Here is a 20,951-nt window from a genome sequence, read left to right as displayed (position 1 = left end):
GGGCAAAGGGGCAAAGGTGGAGTTAGAATGAAAACAAAGGCAGAAACGGTGATTGGTTTTGGCTGCCAAATATGAGGTTTTCACCCCAGGGCCTCAGGGTCAAATAGGCCACATTCAGGTGCCACAGGGAACAGTTAAAGCAGGAGACTGTGACCATGCAGCCAATTAAAGAACACTTTAAAAAGGCAAATACTACAAGGGACATTGAGGAAGATATGCATAGTGGAGCATATCTGCACTTACCAAAAACTGCCAATTAACCAACACCCCATGAAGCTCAGCTGTGACCACTTCAGCTGGACAGCTTCCATGTGCAGTGAGTAAAAACACTTTGTGTGCAGGGTAAGAAAGGATGCAGAAGGACGGTCAAACACAGTGTGATAGTTCACTGAACATGGTTCAAGCTGATTTTTAAAAATTGGCCCAGAGTAATTAAATTATGTCTTGAGACTTGAAAGCCAGAGCATAAAGTCTCAACTTATGACCTTGTGATCGCACAGAAAAGGATACAAAATACTGTGTTCTGTAGGATTTACATATCTCAGCACTTTGAATATTTAACCATAAGACCGAAATCATTTGTTCTTTGATACGTAAAACTATCAACGCTTACCAACAGCAGCACTTATAGATTCTTGTGACTTTGGATGTGCCCTGAATGACTTGAAACTTGAGTTGGCTTTCGCTCAAATCATTTATAGTACTATTTGTGCCATCCAGTGAAATGGAATTCTTATCCTGACAAGTTAATTCAAGTATCCAAGCATCAAAGTAAATTATCAACCATCACTCTTAACCTTTCCACCTCAAAGCCTACTCACAGAAATATAATGACATGTCAACATAATGTATACATTGGCAGTCTTGCAGCTGTGGTGTATCTGCATCTGTGCATATGTTCATGGAAGGAACTGGGGAGCAAGGACTTTGCGCTGAGCCTAAGTGCTTGTGCAGACTTGCTGGATTTTCTCACCCACAAAAGCACGATGGATGAAAGATTACAGCACGTTAATAAGCATGTGCGTGGTTGTGTTTTGGAACTGGAAACAGATTTATGTAGAGTTCAGGATCAGCTCTTTAAAGGTCACACTGAACAAGTTTGCTCTGCTCAGCAAAGCCTGTTCCCTCTGTGATCCAGGTGACCCTCGGCCAATAGTTTCACAACACATGGGACAGACATGCAAGCACAACTCTCTCCGCCTTCATGACACCTGCAGTAATTTCCATTTGTAATTAACACTGCTTTACCATTGTTGATGAACTGGTTCCTATAAGGTTCTAAGTGTTTCCATTTGGGGGGGAGGTGGGAGGAGACAAATAATACTTTTCAGAGCCTGGAACTTTTAGATCCAAACACTCCAGCCGCAAGCATGGCCACAGAGCAAGATGCCCTGGCATGGGATAAAATAACAGCCGCAGTGACGGAGTCTTCCTACTGACACTGATCACAGTGTTACATGAGATCAGGTTAGAGGGAATATCTGTCAAACCCTTTTGATTACAAATATCCCTCTGCAACATATGTGAAATGGCAAACACACTTAAAACACACATTCATGCACATGCCTGGAAGCATGCCATCCCATGCACAAGTGTGTGTGTGCACACACTGTCTATGAATACATCATTAACACACACAAAACTCCTGATGTAAATGTCAGAGGCTACAACAGTAGAAAAAGGTGGGATGAGGAACACATCAAGGTTAAGCCATGCTTGAATTAGGAGCAGGCAAATATCACCAATAATAAACAAATGACTAACATTTCCAGTCTGCGTGGGTTACAGGCCCCAGGGTTCCACCTACAGCCCAGCATGGTCTGGATCCAATCCTTGCTGTTTATCAGTGTGAGTGGAAGTGGCCACTTGTGAAACCTCCATGTCAAAAACTCAAACCAACTGGAGTCCTACCAATCACTCCTCCCACTTTGATTTACAGCTCAGACCACAAAATCCTGAGCTTGATACCGAGACTGAAGCAATCATTTTGTTAATGTTACATTATTCACTTTGACACTGCCTTCTTGATGGCCATATTCTGTGGGGTGACAACTGAATATTTCTCCAGTGACAGACACATATCCAGCTACAGAATATTTGCGGTCACTGAGGCTGTCACTGAGCCAGGTAATACAGAGATCATGTGCTATTATCCACCGGCAATGTGCATGTGTCAAAATGTCATTATGTCAAAATATAATGAGTTTTCTTGATTTAGGGAAATCACGCTCATCTCATTCTTTAAGAGTAAATGTTTACTTTGTACTTCATCATATAATTACATGCAGAGTAATATATCCCAAGCAGTGATTCAGAGCAGTAATTAAACCAGTGCTGAAATTACTGAATCAATGTTTGGTTGATTAGCAGAGATTTTAGTCCACAATGAGTCACATTCACAGACCCCACCTCTTAGGTATATTGTTATCTGTGTTTCATAGAATTTTTAGATGAAATATCTTTGGGTTTAGGTACCTCTATCAAACAAAACTGAGGACATTTTTCAAATATTCCTGACATTTTCGAAACAATTTGCAAAATAATAACCAAATCAAAGTTGTAGCTAGTTGTAGATAGATTCACCTGTTGGCATTAGCATTTTCCAATTTGACACTACCTGCTAATTAGCAACCGGTATAATCCAGGGAATCCAGCCACATGACCGACCAACATCAGACTATTTAGTAGGCTGTCACTTGGAAGATTTTTGATGTCTGGCAGTTCATATGCTAAAGTCATTATGCTCAAGGGCAGAAGAAGGCATCCTGAGACAGACAGCAGTGCAGCACACCTGTTGATTACTTGTCTAGGCATCACCATGAATATTACTGCAGAGGAATGCTGAACTGATAAACTAATGGGTCATAAATTCCCCGAAGGAGTAACAGGGTTGATTAATTAGCAGTGTGAGATGACGCTGTGATCAAAGGTAAAGCAGTCAAAGCAACCTGTCATTTAGGAAATAGCGAAAGGAGGAAAAATGATGGCTTCCACCGGAAATGCAGACAATGCATGTTTCCCTCCATCTCTTAAACCAACTCTTTTGTCTGATGTGACATCACATGAGAAGCTCCACTTAGTCTTAACTTGGTTGGATGTTTGGAGGCCTTAATCTCTTTGTATGTGTGTATGTGTCTTTTTCAGTGTAGTAAAGTCATCTTTTTGCTCTAATCCACCTATTATGTTTCGGTCCACCATTCAGATTCAAGGCGATGTTTTGCCTTCTCAGTCTGTTTGGCTCACAATGTTTTACCTGCTGAGCCCAGAGACTCACCAAGCCTGAAAGACAACGTTGTTTTAACCCTGTCCCCAAGCATGTCCCGGGCCCGCACAAAAGCCATCTGGGGTGCGGTGGAAAGCTTTTGCAACAAAATAACTCTTTCAATCTGCACTCTGCATGGTTCTGACTGCAGGGCATTGAGGTCGCCAATACCAAGACTCTTACTGGACCTCCTCCTCCTTCTCCTCCACCCTTCTAATCCTGGCCTACATGACTGACTCCAACTGAAAGCACCACACGCCAGAGGTGGGAGCCAAAAGCACTGTGAGATTCAAAAAAGACCACCTGCTCATCAAACTAAATTGCACTCACTGAAGGCAATAGGGAACAGGGACAATGAAAAGGAGGGGAGCAAGAAAAAAAAATAAGTACGAATAAAAAGAGAGACGAGTCACTGCTCTCCCTCTGTGATCTTAGCAGACAAAAGAACAAATTACATTTCTGCGTCATGGCACCCGTGGGTCAAAATCGGCATAGGGTCCCTCTCAGCACTGTTTGTGTGTGTGCATGTTGATATAGGTTCCATCAGTTCCCCTCAAGAGAGCCAGAGAGGTGCACAGGCCTACGTTTCAGCCTTTCATCTTTGCTTCTTTTGTATTCGGCTACACTCATGTCTGTTGTCTCTCCCCTCTATTGGGCAGAATTGACTGTTATTATTCCAAACAGCATTATCTTTATTAATGCCACAGGTCTCAGGACTGTGCACTCCCTGGGAGTCGGGTCTGGGCAGAGCTGCAACCAATCTCCCTAGATAAAAGCTCAGCGGAGAGCTGTATGCAAGCCAGACAGCTCGGACAGGCCTTCATCCTCCCTCCTCATTCTCAGAGAGAGGTATAGGCCCTACAAAGACTAAGATATGGCTTTAATCTTAGCACTTTCAGTCAGACAGAAACATTTGAACTGAGAGCAGCTCTCTACAAGGCTATCAGAAGTCACTTCAGGTTGGTAGTCACTGGTCTGAACAAACAAATTGCGTTATTAGCAAAAATATTTTTATAATATTTGAAAATTGCAAAGAGAAAAATATCCCATTCCCAAATGAAGAAGTTTTGAAAGTAAGGAAATAGAGGGAAAAGTTTAGTCACCAACTTTGCAGGTTATAAGTCATGAAACTTTATTTTCTGGTGCTACAGTTTATGAGTTTGCCCTCCATTTCTGCTGTGGCTTATATTGTTAGTGGCTCGTATGTACTTAGAGTAGAGGCTGTTTCCCAAAGTCAGCCATGCATGATGAGTTATTTTAAAGGTGGTGTGGAGAGCTGACGTGTGGCCAGGGCAGGGCAGGGCAGCGGCTGGCGTCTCGGCTTAGTGCCTCAAGCCCCTCGCTCCAGTGGTCACACAACATCAGCTCCCGGCCTGAGCCCGGACACAGATTTATGGGACAGGGGGATTACCATCAAACCAGCCGTGAGGACCACCCAGATGGTGGCACTGGATGACAGCCGCACACAGTCACACATGCATACAAATTCAAACATGTATATACATTCATACAAGCATGCACTTTTTTACACAGAAAACAAATGATGAATTCAACATGTAAAAATCTTGGTATATAAAATGTTAAAAAACAAAGGATCTTTTATTTATTCCTAGATATGACCAAACATGAAAAGCTGCACATGACATTTGTCATGACTCTGTACTCTTGGCTCATCCGATTTCGTATGTGTCTACAGGATGTATCTAGTTCGAAGTAATTCTACAACATGCTATTTCCTGTTTTTCTCACTTCAGTTTGCATAATGCACAATTGAAGAGTGTGGACTTTATTTTCTATCTCAGATGAGCCAGTTCTAAAACAAGAGCCCTCCATATAGTTACAGATTGGGTGCAGAAGCCAAGTTCAAACTCTGGCTTTCATCAAAACTTCTGTAAATGCTCTGAAATCGGTCACATTGATTTCAATGTTTAATAACTTTGCTTTCCACTTTTCTCTATACGGGTTTAACTCCTCTCATTTTCATTCTGAATGCATTTACCATCCTTAATACTTTTCCACCAAGTCACATTTTGGTCCAAGAACGTGCAAATACCCTGAGCAAAAGAGGAAAAAGGAAAGAAAGCACATATTTCTCACTTGCCAGGGCACAGCACAACTCAACGTCAAGGCACCAGTTGGATGAGCTGAACAATAAGAGTCAATGACAAATCGGACGTGGTGCATTCCTTAGACAAACACTCACCTCGTAAAAGGAAGACAGGTAGGCAAACACTCACCTGCCCTGAGCTAATAACATGTGTGGAGGCAAACACACACTCTCACACATGCACACGCTTGAGCTTGTCGATATCTTGAGACCATGATGGGAATTTGACCGACCGTGCAAAAATGTGTTAGCGTAAAGATACGGCCAGATTTGCTCAGAAAAATGAAAGGACAAAAAATCTCATATCAGACAGATCCACGTGTGGCAACAAAATCACCACGTCAACGAGGAATGCATGAGATAGACTTGACCTATGATAGGCCAACTTTGTTTAGGATTTCTGTTTAGGATTTTTAACTGAGGCCATCACAATGGCTGCAGGAGGAGGATTTAAATGGCTTACACAGAATTTATTTCATAATAAGTTACACGTTTTAAACCATGTCTGTACGCAGTTGCCTCAAAACTTGTGTGTATGTGTGTGCACGTACATTGCCGGTCGTGCGTAAGAACGCTATCTGCATGGTTGTGTGTCAGGACTTCATTGACGAGTTTGCTCACTCTCCTACTAAACAAATCGCTCACATTTTCCCAGCAGAGCAGAGCAAAAACTCCAGTGACAGCACCGCTTGCACAGTAGGGTGCACCCTCAACACTTCCTGACCATGTGACGCCCTCCAGCTGCCTTTTGATTGGATGCTCAGAAGCTGAGAGGATGGGGGGGGGGCGGGGGGGGGGGTTGGCTGGCAGCGGACACATGAGAGAAAACAAATTCCTGCCCCATTGCCATGGAGATGAGTCAACAGCGGGTTGTGGTGGTGTGGGTGGGTGGGTGTGGGGGCTAGAGAGGGCCAGGGGCTGTGGGGCACAGGGTGACCTGCTGTAGTTAACAATTCATCCCCGTATCCGGCTCCCAAATGACTGGGCAAACACGGAGTGCTGCGGAGTCAAAAGGGCCCCAAGGGGCTGAGAGAGGGGTATCACCCTGGGGTGACATGCTGACAGGCACACACTGTTTGGTAGAGGGTGAACCAGCTGAATGAGGGAGTAAGGGATAGTGGGCACCAGTAGAGCGAGAGGGGGGAGGCTAATGGGATGTGGGAGAGGAGATAAGTATATTGAGTACGACAGGCGACAGGACAGTCACAGAACAGAATTGTTGGCTGTGGCTTTGTGAGGTAGCGTACAAGAATATTTGTGTTAAAATGCCGTTAATCTCTTGAGTAGACCAAGAATATCACACAATAAACTCAGTCTAACTTCTTAATGTTAAGCTAAATAATTAACAGCATTTAGCTATCGGCTGTGCCAATAGTTAAAATACTTTTTTTTATGAGCCTAAACCACAGTAACACTATAAGTCTCTGGCATTCATTTGCTTTGTTATAGATAGTGAGAACGTTTACCACATCTGGGTGAGCCACAGAGCAAAACACTACTGGAAGAAAAGTCTTGGGGATAACAACATAACATGAAAACTTTCCCAGTGGGGCTACATGCTTAAGCACACAAGCGTAGGTTTACAGGAGAGAACTTAAACATCGCAAGCACACTGAGACTATTTGCAGAAACACATACACTCACCAGCAGATCCCTGGGAAGTAATATAAGGTTGACATCTCATTCCAAGATTTTCGATTCCTTCACTGTGAAAAAGAAAATCAAAAGAAGACAAACGTCACTTCACACACCAACTATATTATTAGGTTGCTATATCTGCTTAACTCTTCACTCTCCATTTGTTCAGCTGGGTCCCTTTAGGTGAAACAGTGTTAAAGCATGTAATATGAGGTACAAATGGAAAATGGTTCAAAACCTCAACCCACAGGACCAGGTTCCAAAACACTGACCATTCTACAGTGGAGCAGAGCGCCAGGGTCTGAGAGAAATAACAGCTGAGCGATGGGTGGATCTCATCAATGTCACATCATACAGAAGAAAAAAACCCACAAGGCTGCAATACTGTACTTATATCAGGTTAGACTTTACTTTTTGTCTCAGTCAGCAGACACTATCGTAAGTTTATGCACTGTCACAGCTCGGTCTGCTCCCCAGAACAGCAAACCAAATCCCATTATCCAATTGGCCGTCGTACTGAAGGGTTGATCTGCCACCATTACGACAGACCTTTCACTGGGCAGCGGTGCAAGGAGGGTGTGTTAGCAGAGTGGACCTGTTACTGGTTCTCCACTGCTACTCACGTCAGAGCACAGTGTTTTTATAAACACTGCTGAAGCATGTCCTCCCTTTAGGGGGAATTAGTATCCTCTCTATAATAATCCACCCAACAAATCTCATAAATGAAAACCAGGACTGGATCATTTACAGTGTGTCTGAAAAAAAAAAACAAGCAAGGAGAGAAAGGAGCAAAAAGAAAGGGGGAGAAAAATAAGATGATAAAAATAGCAGATGTTAAGAGTCAGTTCTTGAAAGGTGTGTCAGGCGGGGAGTTTGGGACAAACTTTTGGCCATGGCTGAGCTCTAAATTTAGCATATTTACTAAAATAAAAAAGTGAGTTCAGTCACTGGCACTGGAACTCTCCATTCATGACCTCAGCTGCCGGCGTCACTCGATGACGAAATACTAACCGTATAAAACAACAAAAAAAGACCTCCTCAAATACTTTGAGTACATAAGGAAACAACCGCAATTTAATGTTCCCTGTAAACGATCCTATTATGGCAATCCGAGTCCAAATCAACAGGAGAAAAAAAAAAAACGGCTTTGCACATTCTAAATTTAGAACTGAATCTGATTTTACATAACAACTTTAAACAGAACAAGGTCTGTATTTTACTAAGTAATTTTAAAAAAGGAGTATAGAAGACTTTTACTTCTTCTCCTTAAGTTGCTATAATGCAGTGCAAAGGAGGTATGACACATGCCCAAAGCTACTGTGTTTATTTACTGTATCCATACATGCCGGAGATGAGCCTGTGTGTGGCAGGCTGGGGGAGGATGCCCCAGGGCCAAGCTGAGGAGTAAGCGAAGCAGAAGTCGCATCTAAGCTCTAAAGCATGCTCGTATCAGGCCTGTAACTAAAACACAAGCATAAACACGGGCGATGTTAGGGATTACACCCTGCAATACCGCCGCAGGAAAACCACAGACAGCACAGGTGTAACCATCACCACGGACACTTTTCCTCCCTGTCTCCTCTCTGCCAGTGGAGGTCTGACTGACAGCTTATCATCTACCCATGCTGGCTGTGTGAAACTTGTGTAAACATCTGCAGGCATCTGTATGTCTGTTCAGTGTGTGTGTGTGTGTGTGTGTCGAGTGGGAGCCACAGGTGAGCAGGATTACAGTGGCCTAATGTCAGGTTGAAGAAGCCTTGCAGCACAATACCACAAATTCTTTTACAGACTTGTAAAATCTTTCCTTTGAGACATCGCTGTTTTATGTATTATATTATCTGACTCACACTGCCTCTGGAGTCGAATCTGATCTAGAAAAAAAATTAAAAAATCGACCAATATCGATAAATCAAAGATCTGCACAGAGAAGTTTAAACATTGTTTACGCTGAATTTTAACCCCGGATTTAAAAAGAAAAAAATAACAACAACACTGTTTTCTGGAAAGTTTAAAGGATAAGATTTGATGAGAGCAGCAGGGATGAACGCAGCGAGGAAAGCACATTTCCTCAGTAAACAGCACCCTCTAGAGCAACAACCTACATTCAGTCCTGCACCTCACTCTCATTTAAACAGCAGAAAATAATCCTCTAATGGCTGATTCATCAGCAGCAATCACTGCATGCCCAAAATCCTGTCCATTCCTTTAATTGTTCTAATGAGAAAATCAGACAAGCTCACAAGCTTGTGCTTGTTATTTTCTTTCTTCATTTTTTTTTTTTTCGTTTTTGGTAAAAGATACAAGCAGGTTGTCTCGTTCTCCAGCTTAGTTCTGAACCACATGTGTACGACTGCAAAGGTGAGGTTGAACCACTCATTTTCCCAGTGTGAGTTGATAATGAGGCAGGCCATTATTAAGATGTTTGCTTTAATCGTGTTCGGGGTTATTAGGGGGCAGTTTACAGTACACAAGAGAGATTAAGGTAGGCCACGCATGACGGAAAGAGCTGAGGAGGCCGACGATAAGGCAGCTACCTACAACTGTGAAGCGGGTTGAGAAATATGAGCGCACAGTAGGACATGAAACCCAACGAACCTCTCTCTCTCTCTCTGTCTCTGTCTCTTTCGCCTCAAATCATGTTACACAACCACAAAGGAATGCCTCATATATCGGGACAGGTTTAAAACAAGCAGAAAAGAACAGTAAAGAGAGGATCGCAGAGGGATCCGTAGAAGCAGTAGGTGTTGTCTGGTTCCTTTATGTTTGCATAAAAGCACAACATGGCAGGGAGCTTGGCAGTACTGTAAAGGCACAGTGCAGTGACACACAAGTCCAGGCACATACGCGCCTAACTACTTCACACATGCTTACATAAACTAAATCAGCCCGAGACACGCGGTCGAGTGCACCGACCAGGGAGCACTACACGTTTCCTCTATATTTTTCCATTCCATTAATAAAAACAGACATTGTACTGTTTCAATACATTTTGTTGGAATTTAGGGAGCACTTGAAAATCCATCATTTTATGAGCTTTTTAAACTTTCCCACAGAATTCCCACTGATTTTCCACGCACGTTAAAGCAGCACTCAATTAGGATGGCCTGAGAGGGCCTGAAATGGGGCGATCATATGCTATTCAAATATGACATAAAGCACCTACCACCCATATTTATGACGCCATGCACTGAAATACAATACAAATACAATACGATGTTATTTCTTCATGAGCAGACAACGGAGAGTCATATTTTTCAAGTATTTTGCAAAATACTGTTAAAAGTTGCAAACTGAACTTCACCAGTAACACCAGGCTGATCCACACTTTTGGATTGTTTACCCTCCAAGGTTTTAGCACTTTGAGAGGGAGACAAAAGTTGGATTAGGTTTACATCAACATTATCCATGTCTTTGTTGCTGTATTTTGTTCAGTTGCAGCAACAAAAAAAAAACACACAAAAATCTTTGGAAGGCATGGTTTGAATACATTAGTTAAAGGTGTGTGTATGTGTGTGTGTGTGTGTTTGTCCATGTGTGTATCAAGTTAGCAGAAGGTCAGAGTGGTGAAGTATTAGAGCACTGTTTGCTCTCTTCCATGTACTCTTGGGGACCAGCCTGTTTGAGAGTTTAAACAGTGACGTGTGAAACCTGTAAAAAAACAGGACATAGAGCCACTCTGTTTGCTTAAGAACACCCAAAGAATGGCCTGCCATTACAAAACAAATCCCTCAGCCTGCATTCCTCCTGTCCATCAAACCCTACCTGTTGAACAAGATATGACACAGAGCGGAAAAGTTAGTGACGAGAGGATCGACATCGTGGTGGGATGACTTGCAATTTGTTTCGAGGTTGTCAGCTCACTGACCTTCATATGGGACCCAAGGAAAGAGGCTTGCATCCACACGTTTGAATGAACATAAATTCTCTTTCTCTGTTAAGCAGGAACATGTGCACCCTAACACAGAAACTCATACTCAGTCCCACAGACGAGAAAACTTCTTGGAAGAGAATTTAATTCCACTGGGTGGGCCCGTGTATTTAATTATCAAAACAATAACATTAAAAACAATATCATAATTATGTCAATTATTTTTTAATGATACTGTGGAATGAAATTCAAGGAGGAACTGATGAAGTTAATTCAGTTCTTTGATGTGATTTTCTTAATTTATGTATGCAGTGGATATGTAATTCAGCCAATAAAACCAGAGTATGACAGTTAGAATTTATGACACTTTTGTTCTAAAGGTTTCATAATTCTTTAGCAGCATTAGTCACATCTTGACAGCAGCACACTTTGTTTTTTCAGTGGAACAATGTGACAGTGTAAAAAAAAAAAAAAAAAAAAGCATACTTTAGTCATCAGTACACTGACAGCATAGTGGAGTGGTCACTCAAGACATTTTTATTTTTTTATTTTGAAGTGCAGCTGATGGCTGAAAGCTGCAGTTGAACTCGATTTTCCTCATGCTACACAGGATATCTGAATCCAGTCAAAACTTTCCTGCTGCAACAGGTCAACAGGCCTGCATATTATTACTAATTATTACTGGAAACCGTGCTATGTTTTGTAGGAAACCATCTGGAAAGCTTGTGCTACTCACAATAATTTAAATAACAGATATTGAAGGAGACAGAGAGAAGTGGGTACACATAACGTACCTGCATCACCTTCACTAACTCTCTGTGGGGTCTGTGGGGAGCAGACTTTCTAACAAATGCAGTGGAATCTGATGCATTTCTGTTGTATATAGAGCTGAAATTATTATTTATTATTATTTATCAACATGTACTTTGATAAACAATGAATTGATGAATTTTTTTTCGTCATTTTTTTTTACTCAAAAAAAAAAGCAGCCATCCCCACATTTGAAAATCCCAAACTATAAACAGCTCAGGATTTTTGTTTTGTTTTACTTTTGATGTACACATTCATGAGATTCACAATCATGATAGATGTTTTTCCTAATAAACTGTATCTTTTCTTTTTTCATTCTGAGACATCAGAGGTAACAGACAGTTTTTAATGGTGCCCTTTCTTCTGTCCTTCTGTCCAGCATCTGTTATATGAAACATTTTAATGATGTTTTCAGCAGAGATGCCCAACTTGCTCTTATGTAACATGTGATTCAGCCTATGAAAACAAACTGAAGGATGTGATAGCAAAGCAGGGGTGACACTGGGTGGAAATCAATCAATTGGAGCATATGAAAAGGGGGAGAGAGGCACAGCAAGCCCTCCCTCCGCTTCCCTCCCTGCCATCATCCTCGTATCAGAGGAGCCATTGGGAGAACTGGATGTGATTTGTATGTGTGTTTTTGAAGAGGGGTGCTCATAAACAGCCATGAAAGGGGCCCCTCTATTCAGCCCGCCAGCAGAGATGCGCTTCACTGGGCTGGCCTTTTGTCTTCCCCGTTCACAAAACCTTAAGCATGGAAAAAAAGGGGTTGATTCTCTCGATGTGAGCAGACCCAAATGATGCCATTAGATTGGGTGCCCGCTTCGGGTGAAAAAGGCTTCAGTAGCATTTGAAGTGATTTAAAAGATGCAGAAGAGAGCTGCCCGCAAATCCTGTTTGGGAATAACACCGGGGGAGAATGGGGAGGTAAAATGCCAAGCTAGTGATCATTCTATAGTATGCAAAATTGCTCTCAACTCCATGAGTGCCATGAATGTTAAAACAAAAGACACAGAACATTCCTTTGTCACGTGATGAGGGTCAATGTGCTGCAGTGGTGCGTGGGGTCAGGAAGTTCACCAAACTTCCCACGCTGCCTTACAGGCGTAAGATCGCAGTTAAAGCCTATAACGCTCCTTCATTATTGGCAGAGGAATTTTGTTTTCACAATGGCCAGCGCCCAAGTGCCCACACATGGATGAGCAATCGGAAAACATACTTGGATATTTAAATACAAAACAGACTTCCTTATTGGCATGACAAGGCTGAAGCAGCAAGGATGAAAGAATGACAGAGAGAAATGGATATGGGTATGTTGGTGATGTCACAGGGATACAATAACTAGGCTGAACAGGTATGCCATCTATTGATCCCATAAGAACAAAATGCAAAAAGAAAAAACAGCCTGTGCACCTTTCCACAGGAGCAGCCGAGAGCCATCAGAGTGAAGGAAGCAGGTGAGGATTTGACAACGACAACGTGCAAGCCAATGGCATTGTGCGGGGCATGTCACCCCCCGGTGCCCATTTGTCGACAGCAACCTAATAGGCATGAGAACCTGACAGTGTCAACAAAGGGACAGTGCCAAACAAAACCACTTGTTGTGAGCGGGAAGGATCCCTAACAGGCTAGGTCCGATTCCACTACACTCACTACACTCTCAGCCATCATTTCCACCTACATTATGTTTCCTTGACATCTCAGCTATCAGGAAGTACGTTTAGGTTTGTTTTTTTTTACTACTCAGGCGCTATTTTCGGCAGCCACCCACGACTACACTCAGTCAACTTTTTTGGGTGTTTGAATTCTTTGGATGATACATTTGTCTATTTTTTTAAAGTTTAAAATTTCTCCTGTTGTTAAAGCTGCCTGTGACAGACTGATAAGACCAATGCCTGGAATTCCCCCACTTTCCACTAGTTACCTTTAGGAATAATAAGACCATTGTCATCAGTTATCGATTTTACCTGTGCAGGTTTATTGTTGGATACATGGGAGACACTTCTGGGAAAGGGGCCTCCTGTACTAAGATACCAAAGTCCGTCAAATAGTAACATGTAGTAGAAGCACAGGTTAATACCAATCTGCAGAAACATCATAGAAAATTATTTATACGCAGCAGGTGACCAAATAGTGAGCTACATGGAAACATTCAATGACTCCAAGGGGCTCCAAACTGATGGGCTTGTCAGTTATCATGACTGCCACGCTGCACATGACAAGGTAGACAAAAAATGGCCAAAACACCTTACTTATCAGTGCTCACTACTAATACAATGAGAGAAGTTTAGGATAAAGTTTTTGCAGTAGACTATAGTCACCTGTGGGTGTATGGACAGTAACCGTAAGTGGACACACTGTTTTCTTCTTATGACAGAAAGTCATATCTGCAATATCTGTTTATTCTCAAGGTTTGTCTCCTATTCAGGAAAGGTTACAAAAGCTAAACAAACTAAGCAAAATCCAATGCTGAAATTGACAAGGGAGCTTAAACACAGAGCAGAAATGCTGTAAGGATAGCTTCAGATCAAACTCGAGGGATTGCACCCGTCATTCAAACTCTGACTTTCCCCACCAAAATATTCCTGATAAAGGCCAGGCCTAATAGATGTTCTTTAAAATCAAAACAGTATTTTAGGTCATGTCAGAAAACACTGAAATCTGTGTTGATCATCCAGTTCAACAATTTGATAAGCATCAGCTGACTTTATTTATTTTAAACATTTACTTCAACTGTTGCAACTCGGATTTCAAATTGGAACTGCAGTCGTCAGAATTAATAGACAGTAATGTTTTGAAACACGTTCTTTACAGCAACTTATTCATACGGAGTGTGTTGAAATTACAATGACTCATTTCTTAATGCGTCCTTGCGGAACCACGTATCAGGTTCTCATAGATGAAAATATCACTCGGGTAGACACTAGAGCCATGATGTCAGTCTAAGTCTTTAACAGGATGCTTGATATGGGTGCTGTGGGCTCCTGCTGATAAGATTGAGGAGCAGGGCATTAGGAGCAAACTGCTTGTCGTCTAACAATGCTGCCTCAGTCCCAGCTATCAGACCACCACACCACATGTGGCCTAGCCAGACACAGGTAATCGGGGCTGTCAGAATGGGACCCGCTCCTCTTGCAGAAAAACCATCTCCGCCCTATAAAAATGTTTCTACAGAACATAGGATAGAAACTTGCACACAAACACATTTGATGATTTTTTTTTTTTGTATTAAAGAGTAAAAATTAAATTCTGACTATAGCTGGGCACTTGGAGCAAGGATTGACTTCTTGCTACATTTAGCAATGTCAAGCAAACATTTCCCACCTCTCTTTCTATTTAGTGACCCTCCTTGCACAAGCACCGCCACCAACTCTCTGTCAAACCGGTTGGTGGCAAAATCACTGTTCATTGTGATGCCTGTTGTCATGGATACACCCAGGTGTTGCTCACGAGACAACGCTGAAAAATCAGAAAGCCAGGGTGCTCACTAATCCTTCGCCATACCACAGTGTGTCAATGATCAGGAATGCATTGCCTAAACTGAACCATTGTTCCTCTGCCAACAAAATCACAAATATGAGCACTGACACTGCCTCTGGGCACTGCCATCTCTGGGACTGGAAAAGAAACCAACTGAAGAGAAAAAACAAGAGTCAGAGATGGATGAGGGAAGCTTTGATATCTCTCCACACAGCTTAATACAGTCAAAATCATAAAGCTTTTTACTTCAGTGCACGGGGGGTGTGGGGGATGCATAGTGTTGTACTGGTGGTGACTGACTAAAGAAGTTGAGTAGTAGCTTTTTGTAATACGGCAGGACAAAGTCAGAGCTCCTGAGAAGACCAGCTGCTGTCAACAGTTGGAAGGCTTTGAACTACTGCTAAGCCCTGAGACAGCAGGAAATATCCTCTTCACTTCTTTGAAGTAAGCCCCATTAGAGTTCAATTCAGAATATGAAATGTAATGAAAAAAAGTAATCTCACAAGAATTTATACAGATGCACATAACAATGGTGTCTGATCTTTGTGGACAAAAGCTACCAAACCAAACTAGCGGTTGCCCACTCTTCATCTGTCATGGAGTAAGTTTTTATTACTTTAGTACTTGAGCATCCTGTCAAGTCTCCTGTGCCATTACTCTTATGTCTTACTTTTAAAGGGTGAACATGTTAGTCATCTTGACTGATATTGAAGCAGCAGCAGCTCAGCCATATTACACAAAACCACAGCTCATACTTTAAGATCAGACTTGCAGACATGAGCATTTCTGAGTCCACCATACGTAAGACAAGACAATAGCTTGCCTGTTGTCTCTTCTGTTTTCTGTCTTCCTCCTCCTGTCTGTGTGTGTTTGTTCAAATGCTGCGGTATCATAAAACAGAGAAGCGCAGAACTGGGCAAACGGATGCGGCCGTAGTGGTGAGACCATTGTGGAATGCCCCGGCAATGAAAAGGTCTTCCTGAGAGCTTTATTGTGTGGCGCGGCTAGCCGCATCAAGTTCTATTTTCCCCAAGATGCAGGACCTCGCTGCAAGCCATAACAATGAGTATCTTTGTCAAGCAACTATTATCTTTGCACATTACTGTAAATGACAGGAGAAGGTAGTGTGTTGAAGATCCCATTTAATGAGCTCCAGGTATGTGGTTGTCATAAAACGAGAAACTAATTTAAACATCTGCAGAGCTGAGCTCATGTGCCTTCATGTATGGGCTGATCTGAAAGCTGCTTCTCCAGCAAGGGATTTTAGAGGTTTAACCGCTGAGAAAATGAAGTCCGATCAGGAAGTCTGATCAGTTATGATCAGTCATCATAAAGCAGAATTTTTGGGAGAAAAAGAAATCATAGATGGAATGGTTTTGTTTAGGTTCACACTGCTGCCAAATACATAAGAAACAGGGCTAACCAAAGATGCACAAGTTACTTGTATATTTGACAGAATTTTGGTAGCCTTTTGGTAGTTTCAAGACTTGTGAACTTAAGCTTTTCTTGTATTATTGAAACTTAAACAACAAAAATTGTCATCAACTTAATATTTTGGGTTTGTTTTCTTCAGGTAGTGTGTTTCAGGTGTCGTTTTCATCTGCACAAACATGTTAAAGCTCTAGAGACTGAATGAATCGTCCACACTTGTTGTAAACACACCCGAAAGAGCTAAAAAGACAGATAATCTTGTTAAGGCAACACGTCCAAGGCAATCAGACCGGAAAAAGCACTTGACCCTCCCTGGCAGATTACAACTCAACCTGAACTTGACCCCTCTACCACTTGATTTAAGAGCCTGCATTTTAGGCAGAGCTGGTAGGTGGAGGATTATTTGACCCCAGACTTGCAGAACTTGGTCCTCCTTACTTGGCAAGTGCTCACTTGTCCTGATGTCATGTGTCTAATTGCTCTCACTGCGTGGGATGTGAAGTCTGATATAAGGTACATTGTTGACTGTGTGTACGGGCTTGTGTGTGTGTGTGTATGTATGCGTATGTCATCGGGGGCCGAGCTAACGCTTGCCTACAGCAACACACACACACACATACACACACTCATGTCTTCACCCGCCACAACCTATCATTACCGCTGTCACGTAGCCACCTCCGCAGCGGGGCCTCGCAAGCCCTGACAACCACCGGCACACACACCTGGAGGGCCAAACACTTAGTTCCCAGCTCTGAGCTTCGTAAACACTGCTTTTTAAGACACACAGAAACACACACATATATAAACACACACACCTATTCATATCCTGCAGCCTGAGCTTCTACCTTGCCCCTCCCATTTGCTGTAAAATATGGTTCACTGGTTCTATCTCCCCAACCGCAAATGCTTTAGTGCTATTTAATTTATTTCCTTTGTTATCATTTTCCTCACCAGCTGAGTGAAACAGCATACAAACTGCAGAGCCGGGTTGGCAGCGGCTTCCAGGCTACTCTTGTGACTAGACAAACAACAGGCCACAGTACGTATTCCAGGGCAAACACAGTACGAACAAACAGATTCTGAGAAGTTGAGCAGTACAATTCAACAAAAGAAAAGGAACTTTATAATTGAGTTTCAGGTAGAGAAGTTTATGACGCCACAAGTCTGATATTTAAGCGCAATGTCTTCCCCTTGCATGTTTTTTCATCTGTGTTTGCTTGAGTCAGGACAACTTGAGAGAGTTCATGGTTGAAAGAACACACAAGACCACTGAGCAAACACGCAACACCTGAGCTCAGCCCGCCTGCCACTCATGCATGACCTTTACAGAAGCTGTCACCGTGACAAATCGGACACAAGAGAAACTTCTGAAGATCCCAGCCTGCTGCTGGTTTAGGGCTGCGCAGTGCAAACAGACACTTCAGTCAGAGTTAATCGAGGGGACAATGGTGGACCTCTGGAACGTGCTACCCCTACAGAAGCTTTTGAGAAAGGCAAGTATCCCAATGTTGTTTGCCCTCCTTTGTCATGTTACAAGGTTGTCTTGGGCCTGCGCTCGCTCTATGCCATGTCCTATTCAAAGAGAGCTTAGTGTGTAGCAGGTTACTGAGCTAGGTGTGTGAAACCTGAGACTCACTGGCTTTAGAGGCAAACTGCACAAATGGAGAATCCAGAAAAACTGCATGTCACACCTTACAAGTCCCAATTCCCAGAAGTTAAACACATATTATCTTGAACATCAATGCATTCTCTTACAAGGACCTTAGTTATGAAAGACTTTTCCTGACTAGAAATTGCAGTTTAATAGCATATGTATGAAATTAGGAAGTAATTCAAAGCAGAACCTGTAGAAGCTCATGGCAGCAACTGAGCAAAGAGAGCTGACAACCTCTTCATTAGAAATTTTATGAACTTATGCCTCACCTCTTCATCACTGAAAGGGGAGTTTCACAATATGTTGAGCCTGTTTGAAAGGGGAACACCACTGATTTTCAACATCAAATTTATTTAAAGTTCTCAAAAAGTACTGCATGCAAGAAAGTTATATGAAGCCTTTTTGTGGCTACAGAGGGAGCTGCACCATGTGATGGATTACCCCTGGTGATGTCACTCAAGGCAATGTCAGCCGGGTATGAAGACTGCATGTCTGAAAATTTTTCAAAAGAATAAGAATGTGAGAACTGTGCTGCACCAATTTTCACCAACTGTCCAAAGAGAAACAATGTTAAACACTTACAGTCACACGTCATATTCACACCATTGAAAATATCAGCATATTCTTTAAACAGATTATATTCTGCCAAACAAATGTATTTGTAGAATATACAGCTTATGGCACTAAAACTTAGTTTTGTGCAGTGCAAAGCTCACCTCTTTTTCTCCACCTTATTTCAGCGCCTACATTTTCATGTGTGTGTGCTGCATGTGTGCGTGTAGTACTGTGTGTTATAAATGACCTCATCAGACCCTTGGATATACAGCAGAGGGATCTGGGCAACATCAGGTTCGAGTTGCACTACAGAGCTCCGACGATGTCTCCCCGCTTCATTTACATACAACAATATACAGGTCCACAGCCCACTCCCAAACACACATACACAAACCATTCACGACATGCTAAACTCAATCTCAGTCAGAGGGCATCTGTGCATGAGTGTGTGTGTGTGTGAGAGAGAGATTCTGTGTTTATGCACATGTGTGTTTGTCTGTAAGTGGGCTAAAGAAAAGGCAAGGTTCCTAAAACACACATCATTTTCATTCAGTCCGGTGAGCCTTTTAGGAGCATTTAGTGAGATGATACAATGGTTCTGTTGCTAAATATTTCAGTTCCTCTTTTGTTGTTGTCGTGGCCATAATACACAGCACAGGGACAGACTGGTGTGAATGTATTCCTTCACTTCTTTTCTGTTAGACTTTCAGTATGTGATTATTGTGAGAAATATGCAGTGCTGTCTCCAGTCAGAGAACTTGGGGAAAGATCCAGCCTCAGGATATGTGTGTGTGTGTGTGTGTGTGTGTGTGTGTGTGTGTGTGTGTGTGAATGTGTGCATGCAGAGGGCTCAGGCATGATCAAACAAAGCACATCCAGGTACTGTATGCCATCTGTACTCCCCCCACACAACCCCAAAAATTTACTCTCCCCGCCTTCTTTATCTCCATGCAGAGTCTTTGCGGTATATGGAGTGTCAGAATGAAAGAGGCCTTGTCTAAGAGGCTAATCCTTGGGCGATTAGTCAACGCGTCTCGATTAAAAGCTGGCAATGCTGCCACTCCCCCCTCCCCTCAAGCCCGCTTCCCCCCGAGTGAAAATGGCAGCCCACAGGTGTCCATACAATGTGTCTCATTAGAAAAAAAATGGGTAGCAGGAGAGGTGGGTCAGGGTGATTTTCACATGAGACAGAGGAGAGGAATGAGGCTGGGTCAATGCCTGAACAATCCCCCCGTAAAGGCTTAGCCAGCGGATGCAGGAATGAACAACAGCCTTGTTGGAAATAGAAGTATATTTTAACTTTTTCATGCATTCGTTTTGCATGTGTACTCTCTCATGCTGGTTTTAAATTAGCTTTCCTTCCTTTCACAAGAATGTAAGAACCTGAGTGAAAGAGAAAAGAGAAAGGAGAGAAGTGGCACATATATTTTTGACAGATTATCCCTTCATCAGTCGGTGTTTTCTGTAAACAGCCATTTTGAAGTGGAAGGATTGAGAGCAGAGACAGGCTTTCACCTAATCAGCCTCATACACCCTCACTTTCCATCAACATAAATAACTCATCTTAAGGGTATTTCCATGTCAGAACATGCCACCGGTGACTAAAATGTTCAGACTTTGATGAAACTATACACATCAGGTACATATAAACTTCATATTACAATGGTCAGAAGGAGCTCTGGTGTACAAATGGTCACCAACTGTGTCGAAGCAGATGGCTGAGGTTCTGAGGTGTTTTTGTACCGCATTCTTTTCCTAAATATTGATCGGCTGATGGAATTACCGTGGAGCTACCAGTGCATAATTATAAGGGGCTTAATTCTTCCATTGCCATTGTGAGTTTAAGATATTTTTCTTAATCTGCTCCTAGTTAACTGGTGGCAGCTTGAGTATCAGGAAATGACCTTTGGCCCTGGGGACAGACTACTGTACTTCCCCAATCACATCCATCGTGTGCCTAACCTTGAATGAAAGCTCTGAGGGAGGGGGCTTTGTTTTTGGAGACCGGACGCAGAGAGGAATCACTTACCACTTTCCCCAAGAGACCTAAGTGGAGTTACACAGAGGATGGATTCAAATAACAATAGCAAGAAGGAGGGGTTGAATGTTTCCTGAGATCACATGTTGTTCAGACGACCACAGCACT

General features: G+C 42.5%; 1 long non-coding RNA gene across 5 annotated transcripts in view; it reads right to left on the bottom strand.

Annotated features, from left to right (window-relative positions):
- LOC124073093 overlaps positions 1–20,951 on the bottom strand; it is an 89,025-nt gene that overhangs the window by 8,279 nt on the left and 59,795 nt on the right. For 4 of the 5 annotated variants that reach the window (XR_006845640.1, XR_006845638.1, XR_006845637.1 and 1 more), the window contains one exon: positions 7,014–7,075. This is a non-coding gene — a long non-coding RNA (uncharacterized LOC124073093). Of the gene's footprint in view, positions 1–7,013; positions 7,076–7,279; positions 7,724–20,951 lie in introns of those variants that run through there. The other variant, XR_006845639.1, reaches the window with a different exon arrangement.

The sequence above is a fragment of the Scatophagus argus genome, chromosome 16 (genome assembly GCF_020382885.2).
Source record: "Scatophagus argus isolate fScaArg1 chromosome 16, fScaArg1.pri, whole genome shotgun sequence".
NCBI lineage: Eukaryota > Metazoa > Chordata > Actinopteri > Scatophagidae > Scatophagus > Scatophagus argus.
The sequence above is the reverse complement of the archived record's forward strand: the minus strand, read 5'-3'. Positions and strand labels throughout refer to the sequence as shown.